This window comes from Chrysemys picta, chromosome 6 (assembly GCF_011386835.1).
Source record: "Chrysemys picta bellii isolate R12L10 chromosome 6, ASM1138683v2, whole genome shotgun sequence".
In the NCBI taxonomy this organism is placed as follows: Eukaryota; Metazoa; Chordata; order Testudines; family Emydidae; genus Chrysemys; species Chrysemys picta.
In genome coordinates, this window is record NC_088796.1 from 91,540,687 (window position 1) to 91,557,620 (window position 16,934).

Sequence of the window (16,934 nt, forward strand, 5' to 3'; positions counted from 1 at the left end):
CTATTTCCTTTGTATTGTTGTTATATTGTGTTAGATGCTAATCTAGCAACTGTTTATGCTGCTGTGAATAAAATGTCATTACATTTAATGCCTACATCACTCTTTATCCTCCTTGCTCCCACTCAGAAGTAATATGGACTAGTGTTTAAACAAATGTAGCTGAAGTCTACCACATGGAGGAGTTGAGCCTGTTGTTATTTCTGACTGTGACACTGGGGAAGGATGAAACAATTATTTGAAAGGAAAATGTATTTGCATTCATAGTAGAAGTGACTGAACCCAGGCCTTGCTGAGTATATTGTATATTATATTCTTCTCACTCAGGACAGCATGACATCACCAACGCTGCAAAGTACCGGTTGCTGATCACCCTGCTCTCCCACTGACTTCAGTAGGGGAAGGGCCTTTCAGAGTGAACCATGGTGAACATGAGAAAAAGAGGCCCTTGAATATTTCTGGAGGTCAAATAATCAGTTTAGTAAAAGAACACAAATTCTTATTCATTCCAGGGTTCTCTCTGGAAACCCAAGGAGTATTATTGTTTGTCATCATATAATTGCGAATTCTAAAATGCTATTGGAGCAGAGCAGGTGATTCTCGCTGCTATCATAAATTGGGAAAAGCCTGGAGACTCTGCTGCAAATAAACTGAAACATGTTTTGTAAGCAGATGAAAAGAGGGTTTATCTGATGGCATCAAGACTTACGTTTAATATTTCATTATACTGTAGAACAGGGGTGGGCAAACTATGGCTCGGGGGCTGCATCCGGCCCTTCAGACATTTCAATCTGGCCCTCGAGCTACAGCACCCAGGGCTTGCCCCGCTCCTGCCAGGGAGCAGGATTGGGGGCTTGCCTGGCTCCATGCATGCCAGGTCTCCGGGTGGCTCCTGGAAGCAGCAGCATGTCCCTCCTCCACCTCCTACACATAGGGGCAGCCAGGGGGCTCCGCACACTGCCCTCACAGCTCCCATTGCCTGGCAACTGCGGTCCAATGGGAGCTGCAGGGGCAGCGCCTGCAGACGGCAGCATGCAGAGTCTCCGGGCTGCACCTCTGCATAGGAGCCGGAGGGGGGACATGCCGCTGCTTCCAGGAGCTGCTTGAGGTAAACTCCGGCCGGAGCCTGCACCCCAACCCCCTCCCGTGCCCCAACCACCTGCCCCAGCCCTGATCCCCTTCCTGCCCTCCGAACCCCTCGGTCCCAGCCCAGAGCACCCTCCTGAACCCACAACCCCTCATTCCCAACCCTATCCCAGAACTCAGACCCCCAGCTGAAGCCCTCACCCCCTCCCAACCCCCAATTTCGTGAGCATTCCTGGCCACCATACAATTTCCATACCCAGATGTGGCCCTCGGGCCAAAAAATTTGCCCATCCCTGCTGTAGAAGCATGACCACAGTAATATACATCCTGTGACAGCTTTGTGTATATTCCTTGTAGCGGACAAAGTTTTGTTCTGTTTTTTTCATATCAACAGGTCATTAAATGATTTATTTTTATGATTGGTCATTCATATGGTTGACAAGTTTAGGAACCACTGTTAACTGACATCTTTTGAAAGACAGTACAAAAACTGTTCAACTTTAACATGTTAGACTGCAACATGGACAGGCAACTTGTTTCACTTTGCAAAAGAATCTGCCCTCCTTCTTTAATATTTTATAAGGTCAATTTTGTTTCTGGTCTTACTAGAGGATTTATAATAGTTTGGCTAACTAACTGGATCACTCGGGTGTATCCAGTGCAACAACATTGTACTAAAATGTAGGTGTGTAACAAGTGATTACAATAAACCTCTTAATTCATCTCTGCTCAGATTTGTTTATTCTTGTATGGTGTTTTGCATGTTACTTGACAACTAGTACCCTTTATGATAAACATACCTATGCTGATGAAACACAGGCAAGGTTCTGAGAGCCTCTAGAAAGCTGCATGGGCCCACAAAGTCAGGGTTTAGTCTCACCGGCAATTTTTAAAATTGCAGTAACAGATTTTTACCCTCAGAATGCTGGCATCTTCCAAACTACCAACTTGCTTTAGAAAGATGTGTACAGTAAAACCCTTTTACAGCTCCAAACGCTGGCCTATGCTTCTGCTGGAGTAGCCCATGGTTTTGCTGCAGTAAACAATGAAATTCTTATGCCTGTGGCCTGGCAGCACACCAGCCCAATGTGGTTAGTCAGCTGAAGACTGAAGAGGGATGGAAGGGCTCCACAGGTGGCAATGCAAACATGCTCTGGGAGAGAAAGGGAAGTTCATCTTGGGTAAATAAAATCCCCTGTTTTACCCCTGCAGCTCTCCACAGATTCTCTACATGGAGGCTACTGGACCACCATGGCTGCACTTTCCTCATGAAGATACTATGAAGAAAGAGAGGGGAACAAAAGCCAGATCCTTATTTTAAAAAAATAAATAAATGATGGGTATGTTGCTGGGAAGTGAACAGGGCGGCATAAATGGGTTCTTTAGCCCGGTGGACCCTGCTTGTGCCCTCTGACAATTCAGAAACAGGTGCAGATTGTCTTCAGGAAAGCCCATGTAAGTTCCTGTGCACAAACTCACACGTGCTGGAACAATTTTTATAGTGGGGGTGCTGAGAGCCATTTAACCAAACTGTAAACCTTGTATATGATGGAAACCACTTCAAGCCAGGGGGTGCAGCAGCAGCCCTACTTCCAGCACCTATACACAAATTGTCAATCACTTGGGAAGGAACCAGCTGCCCAAAAGCCTAGAGTCAGTGCTCCCCACGAACACAGGTGAGGTGGAGTTCTGGTGAGGGGAAAAGTTGTGTACTACAGAAGCACTATGTGGTAACCACTGAGGTGTTCCCCTCACTCACAGAACGGGTGTAGGCCTCTGCAACCAGAGAGCCCAGTATTGCCATGCAGTTTCCAGCCACATTCCACATCACAGAGACACTTGGCCAAGATTTTGCTTGTAGCAAAGTGACTTTTTTTCAAAACAACTTCACTATAAGGCAGCCTTGCATTAAAATTTAGTAGCCAAGCCACACATTCTACTCATCCACCCTATCCCATACCGAGGATGATTGTTTTAAAAAATACTTTATTTGCCCATGTAGGGAGGGAGAAAGAATCTTTCCAGGACTGGGGATGAGCAGAGTTTTGCAATGCTGCTATTATGACCAGACTGTAATGTTTACATTGCAGTGCATTTAGACAACCTGAATGTCTTTCCTGTTCACTGTAAACTTAGCTTCCCTCTATCTGAATTATTATTATTTGTATTACTGTATCACCTAGGAGCCACAGAGTCATGGCCTATGACCCCATTGTGCTAGGCACTGTACAAACTCAGAACAAAAAGATAGTCACTGCCCCAAAGAACTTACATATGACATAGGTAGACTCGATATTCACTCCACTTCCAAATATTTAAAATGTGTAGCTCAGACAGGGCCAGCTCCAGGGTTTTGGCTGCCCCAAGCAGCCAAAAAAAAAAAAAAAAAGCCGCGATCGCGATCTGCGGCGGCAATTTGGCGGAAGGTCCTTCGCTCTGAGCCGGAATGAGGGACCGTCCGCCGAATTGCCACCAAATACCTGGACGTGCCGCCCCTCTCCGGAGTGGCCGCCCCAAGCACCTGCTTGCCAGGCTGGTGCCTGGAGCCGGCCCTGAGCTCAGAATACTGAGATAAAATGATACTGCTGGGAAGTTAGGGTAAAGTGAAGGAAAGAATGGGGTTTTGTCCATGGGGACTTTCTATGTGCTGTATATATATATGCACATACATTTCCTAAAGATGTGAGAACTGCTCCTTAGTTTTAATCTGAATATGGACATTTTTCAGCAACATAAAGAAAACTTTACAGCATAGTTATTTGGTGCTAAATTCATTCATGATGTAACTCCACTGAAGTCAATGAGTTACACCAGAGATAGGTTTTTGCTCTTTGTATAGATCAAACACAACCTGAAAATAGAACAGAACTAATGAATCCCTACAGACAGCCAAATAAGTAAAATATCTATAGCCACAACATAATAAACACTTTGTTTTTATTACAAAATAATTTCAAATATAATCTGAAAAACATGCTTATTTCCCAACAATCAGATCTCCCTGCTTCCCCTAATGAGTTAATTTGGATGGGTCAAGATAACAACTCTCGTGACCTGTTGGTTTCATAGATTCTAGGACTGGAAGGGACCTCGAGAGATCATCGAGTCCAATCCCCTGCCCTCATGGCAGGACCAAATACTGCCTAGACCATCCCTGATAGACATTTATCTAACCTACTCTTAAATATCTCCAGAGATGGAGATTCCACAACCTCCCTAGGCAATTTATTCCAGTATTTAACCACCCTGACAGTTAGGAACTTTTTCCTAATGTCCAACCTAAACTTTCCTTGCTGCAGTTTAAGCCCATTCTCCCTCCTCCTTTTAGATACCTGAAAACTGCTATCATGTCCCCTCTCAGTCTTCTCTTTTCCAAACTAAACAAACCCAATTCTTTCAGCCTTCCTTCATAGGTCATGTTCTCAAGACTTTTAATCATTCTTGTTGCTCTTCTCTGGACCCTCTCCAATTTCTCCACATCTTTCTTGAAATGCGGTGCCCAGAACTGGATACAATACTCCAGTTGAGGCCTAACCAGCGCAGAGTAGAGCGGAAGAATGACTTCTCGTGTCTTGCTCACAACACACCTGTTAATACATCCCAGAATCATGTTTGCTTTTTTTGCAACAGCATCACACTGTTGACTCATATTTAGCTTGTGGTCCACTATAACCCCTAGATCCCTTTCTGCCGTACTCCTTCCTAGACAGTCTCTTCCCATTCTGTATGTGTGAAACTGATTTTTCCTTCCTAAGTGGAGCACTGTGCATTTGTGTTAAGTGGTGTTTTCTTTTAAATCAGTAAACCAAACTTTTTTGAATTCCACAAAGAAAAGGTTGGATTCAATTTTTTTGAGCAAAAGTTTCAGACCTCTATTTTTATTGTTCTAAAAATTTGATGTCATTCATTGTGATATTTTTAATTTTTATTTTAGTCATTAATTATTCTTGATTACTAGGACTAGATAGATGACAAATAATAAACCTGGGTCTTCTCAAGACATAATATTTATTTCAGCTTCCAGTCTGCAGGAGACGAGCTTATCAGCTTTGAGTTACTCACCATCTGTCTCTGTTCTTAGCCTTCTTCCCATCTCACTTTACACCCGTTTTTTTGGAGAATCTCCTTCACTCACATGGCTTCAACTATTGACTGGCAAATCTACTTGCCCTCTTCTGAGTACAGCAGGGCAAAAATCTTTGACTGAACCATTTTTCAGTGAAAAATACAGATTTGGTGACACCAAAACATTTTGTGAATTCATATGGGTTTCTGTGTTTCTTAAAAAAATAAAAAAACACCTCTCCCCGAAAATAAAAACATTTTCTTTCTGACAAGTTCTAAATGAACCGTTTTAATTTTTCAGCTGGAAATGGCTTTTTATTTAGAAATCTCATTTAATGTCATGAAAAAACAATTAAAACATACAAAGCTCAAAATCAAAACAAAATGTTTCATTTGACCCCGAACAAATTTTTTTTAAACCTTTATTCTGGCTATAATAGTTGAGATTGGAAAGGCTGTTTACTGAGTAACTGAAGACACACAATAGTGATGTGTAGAGAAACTATTACTTAAACTAATCAATGCAGCAAAGTTGAGAAATCAAAGAGATGACCTAGAAATGGAGTTCTGATTAAGAAAGGTCAGGTTGCTTGTGATTCCTAAAAGGTGTGGCGGTATGAGAAATGTTTGTTTTGCAATATATTGTGAAAGTGTTAGGGTTGGAAAATTTGTAATCTTTGTAAACGGACATGCTGTGTTACACTCTGTCTCTCAAGAAGTCAACTAGTAAGCATGGAATGTGAAACACTTCGAACAAGGAACAATTTAAAAAAAAATAAATTGGACTCTGGCAATTTTTTATCTGTGTTTTAGTTATGCCCTTCAGCATTAGAAAACAATTAAAGGCATGAGACTATATGTACTCATCAGATGAGGTATTGCTTGCAAGGGTCAGATGCAAGAATGTTACAGTGTTTCAGGAAAAGGAAGAGGTAGATTAAAAATGCAAATATCTTTGATTAGCCTCAATTGGTGCATTATCTATGTTTACTGGGGCATATGGGCAGAAGCTGTATTTATATTTTTGTGGAATGGGAAAACAGCACAAGGAGTCCTACAGAGGTTCTTTTAGACTGTCAGTGGGAAATCAGTGGTAGGAAATATTTTACTGGGGGTCTTATTGCTTTTCAGCTAGGGGAGGAATGATCCATCAATTTCAGTGGCTTTACTCCATGTTGGGTTTTATGGCATGGAAAGATACCTAAGAGTCATTCCTTCCAAATCTCCCTCTATTGAAAATTTCTTATAAAGTTCTTAATCTATATGTCCAAATTCCTCATCAGTTTGAACTATGCATGTGGATCTAGGCCTGAAGTTTCATGTACAAAATAGGGCTGTCAATTAATCGCAGTTAACTCACGCGATTAACCCCCCAAAATTAATTGCGATTAAAAAAATTAATCACAATTAATCACACTGTTAAACAATAATAGAATACCATTTATTTAAATATTTTTGGATGTTTTCCACATTTTCAAATATATTGATTTCAATTACAACACAGAATACAAAGTGTACAGTGCTCACTTTATATTTATTTTTTATTACAAATATTTGCACTGTAAAAACAAAAGAAATAGTATTTTTCAATTCATCTAATATAAGTACTGTAATGCAATCTCTTTTTCATGAAAGCTGAACTTAAAGATGTAGAATTATGTACAAAAAAATAACTGCATTCAAAAATAAAACAATGTAAAACTTCAGAGCCTACAAGTGCACTCAATCCTACTTCTTGTTCAGCCAATCGCTAAGAAAACAAGTTTGTTTACATTTATGGGAGATACTGCTGCCTGCTTCTTATTTACAATGTCAGTTGAAAGTGAGAACCTGCATTCGCATGGCATTTTTGTAGACGGCATTGCAATGTATTTATATGCCAGATATGCTAAACATTTGTATGCCCCTTCATGCTTCAGCTACCATTCTGGAGGACATGCTTCCATGCTGGTGATGTTCGTTAAAAAAATAATGTGTTAATTAAATTTGTGACTGAACTCCTTGGGGGAGAATTGTATGTCTCCTATTCTGTTTTACCCACAGTCTGCCATATATTTCATGTTATAGCAGTCTCGGATGATGACCCACCACATATTGTTTGATTTACAAACACTTTCACTGCAGATTTGACAGAATGCAAAGAAGGTATCAATGTGAGATTTCTAAAAATAGCTACAGCACTCGACCCGAGGTTTAAGAATCTGAAGTGTCTTCCAAAATCTGAGAGGGATGAGGTGTACAGCATGCTTTCAGAAGTCTTAAAAGAACAATATTTCGATGCGGAATCTATAGAACCTGAACCACCAAAAAAGAAAATCAGATGCTGGTGGCATCTGATTCAGATTATGAAAATGAACATGCATCGGTCCGCTCTGCTTTGGATCGTTATTGAGCAGAAGCCATCATCAGCATGGACTCATGTCCTCTGGAATGGTGGTTGAAACATGAAGGGACATATGAATCTTTAGCGCATCTGGCACGTAAATATCTTGCAACGCCGATTACAATAGTGCCATGTGAATGCCTATTTTCACTTTCAGGTGACATTGTAAACCAGAAGTGGGCAGCATTATCTCCTGCAAATGTAACCAAACTTCTTTGTCTGAGCGATTGGCTGAAGTAGGACCGAGTGGCTCTTGTTTTATTGTTGAATGCAGTTATTTTTGTACATAATTCTACATCTTTAAGTTCAGCTTTCATGATAAAGAGATTGCATTACAGTACTTATATTAGATTAATTGAAAAATACTATTTCTTTTGTTTTTTAAAGTGCAAATATTTGTAATCAACAATAAATATAAAGTGAACACTGTACACTTTGTATTCTGTGTTGTAATTGAAATCAATATATTTGAAAATGTAGAAAACACCCAAAAATATTTAAATACATGTTATTCTATTATTGTTTAACAGTGTGATTAATCATGCTATTAATTGAGATTAATTTTTTTAATTGTGCGATTAATTGAGATTAATTTTTTTAATCGCTTGACAGCCCTAATGAAAAAAATAACAATTTACATGTGAGGCAGGGGAATCTTTTAATTGTTAAATGAATTAACAAATCTTGCTTTGAAAAAAAATGTTTCAGAACTTGCTGTCAGACAGCAAAGGAACTGAGTTTAACTTCAATTATCTTTGCTTTTGTTCTGTAGATAAATTTCTAGTCTGAGGATGCTTGTCGAACCTCAACACTAGCATGAAACTTTGAAATAAAGCCATCCACAGTCTGTTTTGTGTCTTAATAGTCAATCCAGAGTCTCTTTTAGAGATGCTGTGTTTTGTTACTCACAGCACAGATTCTGTCTTTCTGTGCTACTACGTATAAATGAATTGGATTGAATTGTACTGAGTTTTGGAGAAGGAAAAGGAGACAAGCATCACGGCTGTTTAAAGAGTTACTACTGAGTGTGTGACACTTAGTATCACAGCAGGAAGAAACTGAAACCTCTCATTAAATTTCCAGACTAATCGTTGACTCAGGATGTCTGGTTTGCATTCATTAAAAATTCCAAATTAATAAAAGATGTATTTGAAGATTTAGAGAAAGGAAGTGAATATCAGATGTTTAATGGAGAACCAACAGTATCACGAACCTATCAGACAGTAATTCACTTGCTTCATCATAATCTCTTTGTTTTGTCCTAATGACAAAAATAGGAACAGTTCTGTTTTCACATATGTGTTTCCAAAGATGGTTCATCCTTTTTTATATGCTTCATGCTATGTTTTGCAAGTGCACAGAAATGATTCAAGATAAAGGGGAACCCAGAGGTAACAGAACAAGGAAATGGAAATGGAAATTGCAAACACTGAGCTCTTAGTATTTTTTCAAAACAGTGTTTTGTTTTGTTTTACTTAAATCTCTCTGAAGCAGAAAAGTTTATCAAGCCAAGCCTAAAGACTTTACAAATTACAATTGTGTCACAGATTCCAGGCCAAATTTACATCTGAAGCTGCTTGCCCAAAGGAGTCCAATATGCTCCCTGGGACTGCAGACATGAAGGCTGTCTTCCATTTCGAGGGGAAATACCAAGTGTCTATCAAAAGAGGGATGCCATGTTAAATGTTCTGCTGCTGTCTCTTCCCCACGTGGCAGTTGCTCTTATAGGAACTACACCAGTGGGCTCCCCAAGAGTGCTCAGCATTTCTCTAGTTGTCCTAACACAGACATGGGTGGATTGTAAAGTGCTGCTGTGCTTTGAAATGTAACGGTAAAAAAGTCATCTTATTTCTCAACTCATTTGCTTCCTGTATACGTTCAGTCATCTCTGCTCACTTGAGTGGTAAAAATAAATTTGTAGGTTTTTTTATTCTTGTTAACCCTGCAGAGTCAACACAGTTAAGAGAAAGTATGATAGAGTCTATCTGTTCTTATGCATCATCAAGAGAACTGGCAATTAAGTTCCCACTGCAGGGCCAAATTCTTATTCTTTTGCAACCCCAGTGAAGGCAATGTGCTTTGTACGGGTGTCATAGAGGTCAGATTTTGGACTGTAGAATTTTTACTACTAATGCCAATGTACAAGTCCAGGTGTATGTCTACATTGCAAAAAAAAAGTGTTCTTAACTTGGGTTAAAATAGTAGTGTTGCCATGTCTTCACTGCTTTTAACTTAGGTTAGCAGCTCGAGTTAAAGCCTGTAGGGGTGTCTGAGGTTGAACTCAAACTACTAACCTGAGTTAAAAGCAGTGAAGACATGGCAACACTGCTATTTTAACTCAAATTAAGAACACACTTTTTTTTTTTTTCCAATGTAGACATGGATCTCCCTGTGCCGTTTTTACAGGCAGTTTTCAGAGAACAACTCAACTTTATAGGGGCCAAATGTATGAGGATATTCCAAACTAACAGTTCAATTCCTGGTAGCTGGAAAGAAGGAGGAAGGAAGGTGGGGGAAATCTTGTTTAACAGATGCTGACAACAGACAAAAGTCTCACCCGCCTTTCAAAATAAAACACTAGAGATTGAGCGATGATGGGGCGGAAAGGATTTTTCCTAATAAGGGGTAGCCCCCATCTACCAAGACTGCAGTGGCTGGGACAAACCCATGTTCCCCATATTCAAAAACACACATGTAGAGCTTTAAAATGTTTTTTAAATAAATAAAACAGATGACTTAGCTTTAACTTGCCTGTAGCTCCACCCCCAGCATCAGGTTAGGCAGTGAGTTTTCTCCAAGTGTAGGAAGCATTCATGGAAGAATGATCCTTTCCCTGGATAGGGCTCTGTGGCCCAAATGTATAAGGCTATTTTTTCATAGTCAATTGCTCCTCTTCTTACATAGATGGCCTGCCACTAATTCAGCATCTATGGCCTTCTAGGCTTGCTCAAATCATAAAGCCAAGGTTACATTTTACTGCAGCAGGCCTTTCAATGATTAAATACGTAGCACTCCTACTAAATTTTGAAGAAGAGCTCTGTGTAGCTTGAAAGTTTGTCTCTCTCGCCAACAGAAGTTGATCCAATAAAAGATACTACACCTCACCCACCTTGTCTCTCTATTTAATTAGTGGCATTTGTAAGAAAATCTAGTAGATATAATTACACCCAGAGGCAGAGTCTCATGCCCTTGGCAATGAGATTTTCACACCGTGTTTTCTTAAATGAACATGTCCCATGGAAGATTGTCAAACTAGTATTTTTACTTTGAAGAAAGGCTATGTTTCTCCTCAAAATCTTAGGTAAACTCTTTTTTTCCTCCAGCATCTGTTTAACAAGATTTCCCCCTTTTTAACAGGGACTCAGGAGATCTGGGTTCATTTCTCAGGTCTGCCATAGACTCCTTGTGTAACCTGAAAGTCTGATCTATAGCTCATTGAAGCCAATGAAAAAACTCCCTTTGACTTCAGTGAGCTCTGGGTTAGGTCCTTAATCTGTGCCTCAGTTCCCAATATGTAATATGGGGATAACAGTGTTTCCTTTCTCCCCATTTGTCTGTCTTGTCTAGGTTGTAAATTTTCAGGACTGGAAAGATCTTCTACCATGTGTATGTACAGCACCCAGCACACTGAGACCCTGATCTTGCTTAGGAGCTCTAGGCACAATGGTAGTAAAAATAAATGATAAAAACGTTGATAACAGCAAAGTAAAGGTTCCTCTATAAAGAAATAATCAGAAGTTGTACACATTCTCAAGTGCCTGTTGACAAATTATCATTTTAAAGGATTGAGGTTGAGGAGAATCTGCTGATTGGTTGGTCACCCCCATCACTTGCAGCTACAGAGGAGTTAATTTTCTTTTTACCTTTAACTGTTCCCAGATCAAGGTAGAATTTGTGTGTTTCCTATCTCATAAATAAGGCTACGTTTTAGTCACAGGTATTTTTAGTAAAAGTAATGGACAGGTCATAAGCAGTAAACAAAAATTCACAGCCCGTGACTTGTCCATGACTTGTACTATGTATCCCTAACTAAAACTTGGGCTGGGGGGGCCAAGAGTGCTGTGAGGGGGGGCGGTCTGGGGGCACTTCGGGTGCTGTGGGGTCTTTCCCGGGACCCCGCTGGTGCTGGGGGGCAGGCAGGCAATGGTGTGCGGCCTGGGACCCCTGCTGGGGGTGGAGGAAGGTTGGCAGGGCTGGCAGGCTCCCTACTGGGCTCCACACAGCTCGCAGCTGGCATGTCTCTGCAGCTCCTGGGGGTGGGGAGAGAGAGGGAAGGCCGGGGGGCTCCACATGCTGCCCCCACCACGAGCTCCAGCTCCACAACTCCCATTTTCCGTGAGCTGCAGCTAATGGGAGCTGCAGGGGTAGTGCCTCCAGGCAGAGGCAGCTTGTAGAGCCCCCTGGCCCCTCTGCCTAGGAGCTGCAGGGACGTGCTGCTCCCCATCAGGTATTGGCTGCCCTGCACCTCAACTCCCAGCCCTGAACCCACAACCAAACTGCCCCAGCAGCTGCCTGGTCTGCTTGGGCAGCCCTGGAGCCAGCTGCACCAGCTGCTGCTGAAGTCACGGAGGTCACGGAAAGTTATGGAATCCATGACCTCCGTGACAGACATGGAGCCTTACTCATAAATGAGTTGGTGAAGTTACACAGCTACTCTAAAAGTAAACTTCCTCAATATAACACTTCCTTCCTTTATCAGATTCAGTGTTTCTCAACCTTTTTGATACCAGGGTCTGCCTTGCTGCCTTCCTAAATTGTGTCAGGGAGATCTCAGGACAAAATATGTATGACTACAAAGAGTGACTAATTGACCAATGGAAAATGGAGATCTAATAAGTGACAGGAAACCACACCATCTCTTTAGTAATCTTATCCCTGAAAGATGAGGTCTCATCATCATCATTATTCCACACATGATCCCTTGTCTGACTCTGTCTATTATTAAGGGTTCCTGACACTTCCCAATATAAGGTCCTATTTTCAGTTGCTTATAACTTTGCCAAATTTTAACCATTACTATTGAAATTTTCCATGTCAGGTAGCTGAGGACTCACTTCTGCAACTGAAGACAATGGAAGCTTTGCTTTGAATATACAAAGTGTTATATAATGCTAAGTACTCTGCAAAATTGAGTCCTAGGGTTCTTAAATTGAGCACCCACAATTACTGGATATTTTTTACCTTAATCTCTCTGTGCATCACTTGTCCATCTGTAAAACTGGGATAATACCACCTCTTATCTCATTTTGATGTGAAAATAAGGTAATGTTTGTGAAGCACTGAGGTACTACAAGTGCTATGGAATAACCCATGAGGAAATTAATAATTCTGCCTTCAGAGCAGGGTTTGAATACTGTGCAGTAAATAAACCAAGAGGTCAGACATTGTTCAATGAAAAGGCAACAAAAGATTGACTCTCTACTTGTTAAGGACGTATCATCCATCCTGTGCACTGAATGAGGCAGGGGTCCAGAGGAAATAGTAATATGTTATTGAGTAATTAAAGACTATAGCACAATGCATATGCACACAAGCAGGCCAAATTAAGGTTGCACAAGCAGCTTTAGTTCTGGCACTTCCTAAATGTTGAGTGCTTGATTTTGCTGTTCTTACTGTTCTTTTAATGTATTTTGTGTGTACTATATCAGACATATGTTACTATTATGAAATATAAAATAATCATATTTTAATTTTAGAATAAATAGTGGGCAATGGTGAATTTGGGCCTATGATACTACTGAAGTGATACTGTAAAAAACAGAAATGAAGCTCCTGTAGTTTGTATAATAATCAAAATCCTGAGCAGGAATTATAGCTCTGTAATTCACCATTCATTAGACTGTTTTTATTTGCTCCAATGTCTCTTCTCCTAGCACATCTCCTCCTCCCAGGAGATCAAGGTGGGAAAACAAACATGGCACTAGTGATGTAATGCTTCTCATAAAAAGATTGGACAAGCTAAGGCTCTGATCCCATGCTTATTGAAGTCAATGACCAAATTCCCTTTAGCTTCAATGGTGCAGGATCATGCCTTCAATGAGCTCATTTCTCTCCTGCCTCCAGCATGGAGATGAACCAGGGATTCTCAATTTAGTTTTCTTTGTTTTTTCCCGCTGGCAGGATCCCATGGTTCTGGCTAACAAGTGCTTGGCAGAGAAGCATGTCTTCTTCTCTCTCACTCTTCCCTGCTCTCCCCATCAATTATATTCCCCCTTATTATGCTGCCTTCCCCTTCTCTGCTTCCTCAACTCTTCTCCCCCTCCTCGACCCATTTTCTGTCTCTTTCCCATTGCTGTGCCTCCCTAACTACCATGGACAGCTCCTGCTACTTCCCTAAACCCTACCACACCCCATTCCCAGCTCTTCTTTAACCCCTGCCATGTGTTTTGGCCTTCTTTGATCATCACCTTTCCTCACATGTGGTGACTGTAAGAAAATGTTAACTCTTTAGTGGCCACCCTTGTAGTCTGAGTTCTGTTTGGGAATTCAGGAGGTAGTCTAAGTGAATAGGCAGATGTAGTGTGGAGAAAAGAAAAGGGAGTTAATGGCAGAGTACAGAAACTCTATTCCCCACCTCTCACAAATGCAGTGGTTACAGTCATTTTGGTAAATGGGATATAAAATTGACCATGGAAGGGCAATCTTGCCACCTCAGTCCCATCGACAAGCAGCACTGTCAATATAGCAATCATATTTTTAAAATCTCGTTGGCCATGTTCCATATAATGTTACAGTTTGAGAAGTGAAAGAATTTTTAACAGTAACTTCCATCATGGATGCTCTTTGTTTATTTTTGATTTTCTCTGGGGTTAGAGAATGAAAATAGTCTGGTCATTTTCTCTTATAGGTTCTTTAGCTATTGGCCTTCAATTCTGTAAAATCTTATTTTTTACAAAATCTACATTTGGGACAAATTTGACCTGTCAATGTTGCTTTGATTCTTAAGCAGATGCACAATTTGGAGGGGGAGAGTGGGATAGTTGCTTGTCTAAAAGTCCTCCAAACAAAATGACTTCATTCTCTTTAATTAATATGCTTTGTGACTCTCTTTATTTAGTGTATGTTGCAGGAGATGGTGGGGGTAGAGGGGAAGGGTTGTTTTTCACTCTCAAGTTCAGGAGTGAATTAGACCAGATTGTCTTTTTTCTTGATTAGTTAAATAACTACCTATGTAACGTCAGGTGCCCAAACACATAATCACTTTATAAGTAAAATTGTAGTGTTCTAGATTAACTTGCTTACCTCTACTCCTTTGTGTAGTCTTGCAATTAGACAACACAAATGACCAAGAGGTAGCACTATTGATAACTGCTTACCCTGGCAAAGAAATGTGAACTGCTAAAATGGAGAGAGGATATCTGACCTGCATTAATTCTCTGGTTCACCTAGAGAAACAATCTCAAAAATCTCTGTAAACTAAAAATTTCTGTAAACTTACTTTTGAATTTATAAATGAATTCACTTGGGCCAGTCTTGTGCTCGTTCCTTGAATATTTGTATTTTACGCACACAAATTTTTGTTGAAAGGAAATTTCAAAGTCAAAAGCATGACGCTCAGAGAGACAGTTCAGTCCCTTCTCTGCTCTTGCCCTTTTCTCAGTCTGGATTGTAAAGCTGTAAGCCAGTTCAGAAAAAGTATTCTTTCTAAATAATCACTTCAGTCTGTTGTTTTAATTCAAAGAGTCATTTTCAAATAAAAACTAAAACATAAAAAATTCAACCAAAATTGTTCCAAAAAGTTCTTCTACTTGAAATCTGAAAAATTACAGCATGTTGTCCATGTTATTTCACTCAATACACACAGTATTTCTTAGAAACTAAGAATAAACAATTCTGAACACAAATCCTTTATAAAAAAAATCCTTATTCTTACTCTTCAGTTAATGCAGATGGATGTACTCACACACAAAAGAGCATGAGGCTTCTAAAATGCTTTCTGCATCAATCTTAAACTACAGATCATAAATCTCTTTTCAGATTGTAAAAAAAGAAATTCAAAAGTACATAAGATGGGTTCCTTAAAATGAAAAATGTTATTCGTATGAAAAGATGAATAGCTCAGGCAGATAATTAAATGCTTCCCATATTATATTACAAGTATGCGGAAGAAAACCCCACCAGAATCTTGAACCTTTCTTGTTTTTGTTTTTAATCTCCAGAGATGAGTGTGATATTGTTCTCTAGCTTACTTATCTTCCTCAGTGATGATGGGCAAAAAATATATCAAACCAACATAAAATGCTTGAGCATCTGAGCCTTCCCCAAATAGTTTAACAATTTAAACATTCTTTTGAGTAACTTGCAGTATTCTTCATATCCATCCCTTACCATATATATAGTTTTCTATAAAAGCCAGGTATCTTTTCTATCATCAGAATGATCTCTGAATTACATTCTCTTCCTCTTTATAGTATATGGACGTTATACTCCTCCTTCAAACTAACCATCTTTATAAAGAAAAAAGCTATTTCCTAACTAAATTGTGTGCTCTAGTATGCAGAAAACCAGTATGTATGCTAATTTAATTAAGAAAGGCTTACAATTCTGAGACTTATGGAGTTTTGGTATATTGCAGGGGTTCTCAAACTGGGGGTCAGGACCACTCAGGGGGTCGTGAGGTTGTTACCGGGGGGGGTCACGAGCGGTCAGCCTCCACCCCCTAACACCGCTTTGCCTCCAGCATTTAAAATGGTGTTAAATTTAGTGTTTTTAATTTATTACGGGGGTTGCACTTAGAGGCTTGCTATGTGAAACGGGTCACCAGTACAAAAGTGAGAACCACTGGTATATTGCAAACATTCCTCAGACTGTAATAAGGAAATGACATTTTATTATGACATATAATGAAATTCAATTGTTCTGATAAGGGATTTATTGATGTTGTGGTATCTAAGTTATACCTCCAACAAGAAACATTAAAAATATAGCAGTTATCATGCAGCTTGTTGCAACAGGCAACTTTGTTCCTTAAGATTCGCTTTATATCAAGCTGATTTACTCTGTTAATATTATGTCATTTTGTAACTAATCAAAAAAACATACTAAGGTTCTAGTTTGTTGATTTTCGAAGGCACATAGGGCACATGCATGCCCATCCCCTATTTGTAATTTGAAAGTCTTCCCCATAATGCCGACATCACTCAATCTCAATGTTTTGGCACCCCGTTCAGCTCTTGCACTGTATAACTGCCCTTGGAGTTACCAGGCATTTTGCTTACCTGAGGTTGCAGTCAGACCATAAATTTCAGTTCTATTTGTTGAAGCTAATGTGAAAATGAATATTGTTTGGTGGCATTTCTATAATTAGGAAATAACTAGTCCAGTTCATGAAAAACATATCTGAGAGCAGCAATTGTGTATGGATAATAAAATAATAATAATAATAAATAGTGGTGGTGTATAT

General features: G+C 39.8%; 1 protein-coding gene and 1 long non-coding RNA gene across 2 annotated transcripts in view; one reads left to right on the plus strand and one right to left on the minus strand.

Moving 5' to 3' along the window:
• The window catches only part of LOC112059230 (uncharacterized), a 34,513-nt gene extending 32,569 nt beyond the window's left edge, over nucleotides 1-1,944 (plus strand). Inside the window, exon 3 of the long non-coding RNA XR_002888482.3 lies at nucleotides 325-1,944. This is a non-coding gene — a long non-coding RNA (uncharacterized LOC112059230). The remainder of the gene's footprint in view (nucleotides 1-324) is intronic.
• SLC1A1 (solute carrier family 1 member 1) overlaps nucleotides 1-16,934 on the minus strand; it is a 76,426-nt gene that overhangs the window by 56,759 nt on the left and 2,733 nt on the right. The window lies entirely within an intron of this gene.